The sequence below is a fragment of the Tamandua tetradactyla genome, chromosome 5, assembly GCF_023851605.1.
Source record: "Tamandua tetradactyla isolate mTamTet1 chromosome 5, mTamTet1.pri, whole genome shotgun sequence".
Lineage (NCBI taxonomy): Eukaryota > Metazoa > Chordata > Mammalia > Pilosa > Myrmecophagidae > Tamandua > Tamandua tetradactyla.
In genome coordinates this window covers 194,619,965-194,628,219 of record NC_135331.1, presented here as the reverse complement: position 1 = coordinate 194,628,219, position 8,255 = coordinate 194,619,965, and positions in this window count along the sequence as shown.

The following is an 8,255-nucleotide window of genomic DNA, read 5'->3' as shown; positions in this document are numbered from 1 at the left end:
TGTTGCCTTGGGGGAACATTGATAGAGAGTGAGGAATAATGAAGAAGCAATTGCTATTTTTTATTGCAAGCTCATAGTATTATTTGAATTCTTGATATGATAATACCAAAATCTCTGCCGTATGTGATCTAGTTCTGATGCTTGCAGTCTCTTCAAGCTGTAAATTTTGCCTTTTAGTATGCCTTGTAGTTTTTTGTTGAAAACTAGACATGATGTATTGGGTAAAAGGAATTGAGATAAACAGGTTTTCAGTGTAAGATTTTATACTTGGCTAGGAGTTAGGTTGTGTTTTCTCAGGTGTCTGTTTTTGTCTCCTGGTTGTCGTGGGCTCTCCTCAGGCTCTCCTCGGGCTCTCCTTCCCGTGGGCCTGAGTCCTGAAGTTCTTTTCAGCTTTAATTCCGTGTATCGCACAGGATCCCTATGCATGTAAAATGTAGGTGGAGGGGAAGTGTTCTGTGATCCCACGACTGGGTCTCAGACTTTTAGTGAGCCTGTGCCACCTTCACAAATGCTTCTCCGCTTTTTTCCCCCACGATGGTTGAAACCAGAAGGCATGAGAGGGTTGGATTTTGGTACTTTCCCCTACAGTAGTTAGGCTCGGTAAAATTGTCCAGGGCTGGGCTTTGCTAAGGAGAAAAAATTCTGGGGGTATTTCAAAATAGTTACTTTACTCTCCCACATTGGAGACACAGGGACTTTGTCTTGGATCTTCACAGTGAGAACCTGGTAGGGCTTCTGGAGGTAAAACACATGACAGTGTGCACATGTTTGGGGAAGGTCCGCTAAGGCTGAGTCTCCAGGAATCTCTACTTCTCAAGGTAGACCACATTTATTGTCCAGGATGGATGGATCTAAAAAGAGCTATTGATTTTGTTTTCAGCTTTGTTTTTGTTGTGAGGACAGAAGCAACAACTTCCAAGTTCTTTCCATGTCAGATGGGAAACCAGAAGTCCCACAGTATTATTTGACTTCTTTAACTCAGAATATATATTTCTTTAATATAAACAAAAATTGAATGAGAAATAATGGATGGGATCTGAATATTTATAAATCATGGCATACAACATTAGGAAGATATGCACTGTTTCAAAGGATGAAAAACACATCATCAATTATTGCAGTATAAAGGATGCATAAAGTAGTATAGTGGAAAATCAGCTTGTGAAAATAACTTGGGTCCAGGATATGGAAACCCTGAACACTAGGTTAAGAAGTGTGATCCAGTGAAGATTTTTTCCAGGAGGGATATGAAATGATTGGAGTAGCCCTTTAGAAGATCTAATATGGCAGATCCATAAGGGATTAAAGAAGGAAAGACTGAAAATTGGGAGGCCAGCTGAAAGACTATTATTGCACAAGTCTAAGAGAGAGAGACGGAGAACAGTAACTAGGACAGGGGCAGGTTATGTACAAAAGCCAGTTTCCTGTATAAGATATAAGAAGGAATTGAAGAAAATTTTGAAATTTTGACCCAAGGTTCTGGAAGAGAAGATATGCAATTTACAGAGAGGGCCATATTTGCAAAGATTGATTGGAAGTGGATGATTCCATCAAGAAAAGCTTCCTGGTAAAGGTGAATTTTGTGTTCATCCTTTAAGGATTGGCTTTGAGGTTCCATTCACCAGAGAATGGATTCCTGACTCTCCCAGATACCTCTAGTCAAATTGACAAACCCACTCACAAAATGTACGACTGCCCGAGTCCATGCCAGCGTGGTGTGTTACATTCATTTAACAGCCACAGTCAGGGGAGGAACTATTATACAGGCAGAGGCAGTGGCAAGGAATACATCTGATAAAACAGAAAAGATAAAGCTAGAATGGGCATAGCCCAAATACACCTAAAGAGTGGGAGAAAGACCAAAGGTGATGGTGGAGTTATACAGAGAAGGTCGGGTTTAACAAATGAGTTTGAGTGCTAAATCAGTATACTGATATTTCTTTTAGTCACCAATATCTTAGAGCAGCTAGAAGTAAAAACCTAGAATTGTAGAACTGTAATCCATACCAAACTCTGAAATCTGTTCTATAACTAATTGTTATGATGTGCTTTGAAATGTACTGCTTTTTTGTATTTATGTTATTTTTCACAAAAAAATTGATTGTGATGATAAATGCACATTGTGAACCATTGATTGTATACTTTGGATGATTACATGGTATGTGACTATATAATATATATCAGTAAAAAAACAGAGAAGATAATAAACCACTTTTAACAGGAAGCCCATGAATTTGCATACAAAATGACAGAAGAGAAAAGTAAAATCTAATCCTCAGTTCCTCCTAAATATTATCTTTTAGGTACTTGCTTTTTAGTGGCTTGATCTGCTTTCTTTTTCTTCCCTGCCACCTGGACAACTGGATACTTTGGACCTGTTTCTGGGATTGAGGTAAAGTGGTGACAGCCAGTGCTCCAGCATAATGAGAATTCATTTCACTTGTTGAAGCATATATTTCTACCTGATCTTTCCAAAACTCAAAACTCTCACTTTCTCTCTGAAGATAAAACAAAACAAAACAAAAACAAATGCCATCTTAGCTGTATGTAGAAAGTGACATCACCAGAGCATACCTCTTCTCATTTGGATTTGCATCAAGCAACTGTCTTCAGCTATAGGATCTTAGCAAATCAGTTGCTGAAGGGTTGGATTCCAAAAATCCTGAAAGAGGTAGGCAAACACCTTCAGGTCACATCTGTAGGAGACATCAAAGGTCTTGGCATGGCAGATAGGGTGCAGGTAATTCTGGTGGCAGGGGGTATTTTCTCCTGGCTTCAAGTCTGATAAAACCAATTTTCCCCAGCGTGCAGGTGGTACTTCAAGGGCTGCCACTGGCAAACGAATCTTCCTAGAGAAACAACATCAGTCTATTACTTACAATTTTGGTTATGATTACAGATTACATCAGTACTTCCACTCACTACTGCTGTCTTAACAGCAAGGGAGAGCATGAGGTAGTGCACCCGTTTTCAGAAAGTATAAAGTATTATGTTAACGATAATGACAATAATAGCTTCTGCATCCTAGATGCCTTATGTGAATTATCTCATGTAATGCTCCTAATAAGTCCTTGAAGTGTATATATTATTATTGTCCTCATTTTAGAGTTGAGGAACTTGGAACTTGAAGAAGGTAATGAATTTTCCCAAGCTTTACAGGGCTCACAAATTTCCAGCACTCAAACACCAAGTGAATGCTTTGCAACCATTATGAGCAAACATTGGTTTTCTTATTTCTGTCGTGTTTGGGGTACACACTTATTTGGTCTTTTCAACCACACTGAAAGCTCCTTGGGTACAAGGTTCATGCCCTCTTTTCCAATTGGCTTAAGCACAGCGCTAATCACATTAAGACCCCCTTCTATTTCTTACGTGGGCTGGTACAGTTTCAACCTCCCTACAGCACGGATACTATCTTGGAGCAAGTCGCTCCTCAGGACAAGGTAGAGCTGAGAAGGCAATTTAAAAGGTGCTCTTAAAGACCACATCCTTGATCAGCTGGGAGACAGGGATTACCCAGCACTCTTCACCTCCAGAAGTCAGCCTTTCCAGGGGCACTTCAGAATAAGTTGCTGCTCAGACCCGTGCCGTACACCCTCCCCTCTTCTTCTTCTCACTTCTAAGGAATTGGGGGTGTGGAGAGCATGTCCAGGGCAGACGCAGATGGGCAGTGCCCAAGAGATGGAGAAGATTAACCCAGTCTGCTCCTGCGGCCTGTCGGTTCCTCATGCGGAACCTTCTAAATGGATTTCAGAGGCTCCATTTCACAGTTCCTCATCCATGAGTCAAAAGAGTTAAACAAATGGCTACTTAGTTGGTTTCTTGTCCTTGTGGAAAACCTCACCCATGGGGTTGAGGTTTGAGACCAGTCTATACCGCTTAATTTGTTTAGCTCTGGGGCCTAACAGGTCGTCCCTTACTCTAATCTTATGTGATGGATGTCATGAGAAAAACATCAGTTTCAGAGACAGTCATTTCTGTGCTTGAACCTGAACTTTGTCACTTACTAGCTGTGATACCTTCAACATCATAAAACCTGTTTCCTCATCTTCAAAGAGCTCATTATAACACACATACAACAGGATTGTTGGGTTGATTAAATGAGATTATATCTGGGAACAGCTGGTGTATGGTAGACTTCCAGGATTATTAGCTGCTGTCCCATCAACGGTAGGAGGGTAAGTCAACGCTCCTAAATTAGCACGGAAGGGCTGATAGCATGGGTGGGCCTCACCTTCAGATCAGCTCTGTGTGTGGATTATTATTTTAAGCCAGAGTAATTGCAAAGATGATTCACTTGCTTCAAAGTAACTTGGAGTGCTTGTTAAAAGTGCAGATTTCTGGGATCATCACAGAATTGGAATTTAAACCTCTTGGAATGAGTTCCAGGCAATAGTATTTTAACAAGCTCCCTAGATGATTCAATTGCTTGGAAATAACTACATCAGAGGATAATTCTGTTTTTTTAATTGGAGAACTGAAGTACAATTTCTAGTGGGGCCAATTTATTTATTTTGGGACAAATACTCTTATTTAAGGACTGAGGACACATAAACAATTATATATTATTGTTGCTATAATTTAGTAACATTTGTAAAACAAATAACACAGTAAGATTCTCTAGAATCAATAATATATGATATGGAAGTTGAGAAAAGGTCTTCAAGGATGGGGAACATTTTAATCATCCCCATCAAAAAAGGAGCAGACAGGAAAGAGTATGAGCAGAGATGCCTCAAAGAAAGTTCTGGAGAGACCAAAGAATCTCATGTGTCTGAGGCTGAAGAGTTTCTGGTGGAATGTGGTGGGTGATAGGATGGGAACTGATTGAACAAAAGCTGGAAAATCAGACTGAAGAGTTTGACTAGGCCTTGAAAAGCAATGGGATTGGTTACTTTTTAACCAAGTACTGAACATATATCTTATTTATACAGATTAATAACATTAGTAAGAACTACTGTGAATTTTTTTTATTATGTGGTGTACTTGATGGTATTATCAGTTCTTAAAATTAGTCTACAAACTCTGTTTATTGGGTTACATGGCTACAAAGTGATACAACAGAGACCTAACACAATGTGTGTGGGACTGTGGAACCCGTGCACTTTCAGCTAATAAGCAGAATCACAGATATGTCTGTTTTGCTCCCTTGATAGTCAGTTCTGTGCCTAAAGGTAAGACACCCTTTGTTGTGTTTTTGAAAAATTCTTATAGAATACTTGGTATTGTATTGAAATACAAATTCCAAAACTTTGGAATGTTTCTGATCACAATATAAATTTCAAAACTAAATTTTGATTAGAGTTGGGAAAAGCTTCTTTTTAGAAATAAACCAAAGATTCTCCATGGTATATGCTGAAAGCTTAAAAATTCATCAAGTTTCACCTTTTTTCTTGGCATCCAGGAAGACACACACACTCTCTCTCTCTCTCTTTTTAATGCTGTATAGGGGGTCACATTTCATTATTTTTCTATCCCATTATTGCAGTACCATTTGTTGAATTTTTTTTTTTGTTTGTTTTGGGGAAGTGGATGGGCTGGGAATCCAACCCGGGTCTCCCGCATGGCAGGCGAGAATTCTACCACTGAACTATTCTCGCACCCACCTGTACTCTTTAAAACCTATATTTGATGTTCCAAGAGTTTATCCACCTATCACCTGGCTCTTATTTGTTTTTATATTTTTGATTGTTCTGTTGTGTATCAATGAAAAAGAATTAAATTATGCTGTGTTAACAAAGTAACTCAAAATCTCTGTGGCTTAAGGCAGCAAAAATCTATTTTTTTGCTCATTCTACATATCCATTGAAGGATGGTTGGGGTGGGTTTTCAACATGATTCTCACTCTAGGACTGTGGTGATGGAGCAGTTTTATTGGAAACGTTGCTGGTTTCCATAAGCAGAACAAAAGAAAGTTCTGGAAGGTTTCAAGATGGTAACTAAATATCTGCAGGATGGAAGTGGTGCACACAACTTTCATTCACAACTTAGTGCCAGAATTAATTACATGGGCTCCCAAGAGCACAAGGAGGTCAGCAAGGGCAGCGCCACCACCAGCCAGAGGGTTAAGGAAAGAGATATCTGCTGACCAACACTGTAACTACTGTGTACTGTATATAGTACCTTATTGTCAGCTGCCCGAAAGTCTTCTTCAATTTGTCAGGAAAAGTCATAAGTGGGAAGGGAACGGAAAGCAACTCCTGTTTCAGCTTTGAAGGTAAAACAAATTCTTGAAAGCCTGTTATTTCAAGAAATTGCACTCCTAAGCTACAGGATCGAATGATTAAATTGTCTCCTATATCCTCAGTATTCATTTAGCCCGTAACTGCCACTGAGTACTCGGTGACGTGCTAGGTGCTGAGGATCCAACGGTGAAGAGGAGACATACGTCACTCCACTCATGGAATTCCACCAGGAAATGTGGAAGCTAAAAAACACTAAAAACAGAAATAACAAATGCTCTGACTGATGAAATACAGGGTGCTGTGGAAGTGCAGATGCTTCGAGAGACCCACAAGGTGTCAGGGTTTCCTGCACGGTGCAGATGCAATGTGGACAGGTGGGAGAGGCTCCTGAGCTCGGGGCGCCCCGCTTTGCTTAGAGAGCGAGGTGGGAAGAGAGGTTTCCCGGGAAGGTGTCACTTCTGTAATACGTAAAGACGGTGAGGGAATTAGTTGCATGAAAGGGTGGTGAAGAGTAGTACAGGGGGAGAAAGGGACATGTGAAGGCTGAGCTGGGGAACTACACCTGGTTAAGGGCTGAAGTGGGCTTGTGAGCCGGCCTGAGATTCTTGGCAGAACAAAGCAGCAGAGGAGCTAAAAAGGAGTCACTTGAGAAGAAAAGACTACAGAAAACAGGCTCTGGAGAAGAAGCAGTCTTCCCTTGTGACACTTGGAGAAAGTGATAAGATTTTCCTCATTAGGATAGCAGAAAATATTCTCGGAGTTTAAAAACATGTTTTAATAGGTCAGTTGGGAAGGAAGAATACTTCAGTTAGATATAAAATAATAGGATACTTGAGGCAATCTAGTGGCAGCTGCAATGTACTTTTTGAATCACTTTATTTTAAAAAGACAGAAAAATTAGAATACAAAACACAATCACATTGGCAGCCTCTTCAACAGAACCCATGACAAATATCCTCACAGCTCCCACACGTGAGGGGTGGCACTGGCCGTGAGAAACAAGGCCACACGGTGTAGCAACATCAGAGGGAAACAGAAATTAAAATGGACCTGATGGCCCTGAGGGCCAGGGAACTGAGGACCAGTGGCAAGCACCCACCAGCCCGAGGCGTGTCCACCAGCGAGTCCTCGGAAGGCCGCCCTCATGGCAGCTGCTTCCCGGGCTCCAGCTCAGCAGTAAGAAATCCAAAGGAAGGGCCGATGCGCCCAGTGCTGTGCGCCACGAACCCTTGAAATGAACCAGTTGAGGCTGCTTTCTATTACAAAACCCCACAGCAGGTGGAAAATGCTGGGCGTGGAATCTAAACTGATTTGCACAGACATGTCAGGAGTAAATTAAAAATAATCCATACAAGTGGACAGCACAATCTGCGCGGTGGTAGCACAATACTGTAAGTGTAATGAGCAAAGAGGAGGTGAGTGTAGTTGGAAGAGGAAAGTTGGAGTTGTGCATGGCACCAGAAGGAGAGCTGGAGGAGAAAATCTGGGACTGTATAACTCAGCAAAACCTAGAGTGGACAAGGATGGTGTTTGTTGTATAAATGTCAGAAAGTTCTTATGTGAGCTAGAGCAAATGTACATCACTATTACACGATGTCAATAATGTGTTATATGGGAAAAATACAATTAATGCAAACTAAGGTCTATGGTTGACAGTAACTTTGTAACACTCCTTCACTAATTGTAACAATATGGCACTATATCAAAGCCAGATGTCAGTAACAGGGGAAATGAGGGGTAGGAGATTTTTGCCTTTGGAAGAGATGCGAATGTTCTCCTATTGACTGTAGTGGTGAATGCATAACTGAGTGATTAAACCAAGATTGATCGTACACTTAGGATGGATGGCATGTAAATGAAACTGTGGCTTTATTTTTTTAATGCTTCAGGAGAGGTGGCACGTACGAGTCCTGGAGTCCCAGCAGGCAGTGGGCCTGGGGCTGCTGACATAAGACAGGAGGGGCAGCCGCAGCTGCTTTCCGAGGAGCTCCTGCTCCCAACATGGCCAAAATGCTTTGGAGTTTTTAAGCGAGTCTAAGAAAAGTCTGAAATAGACGAGACTGTAGAAAC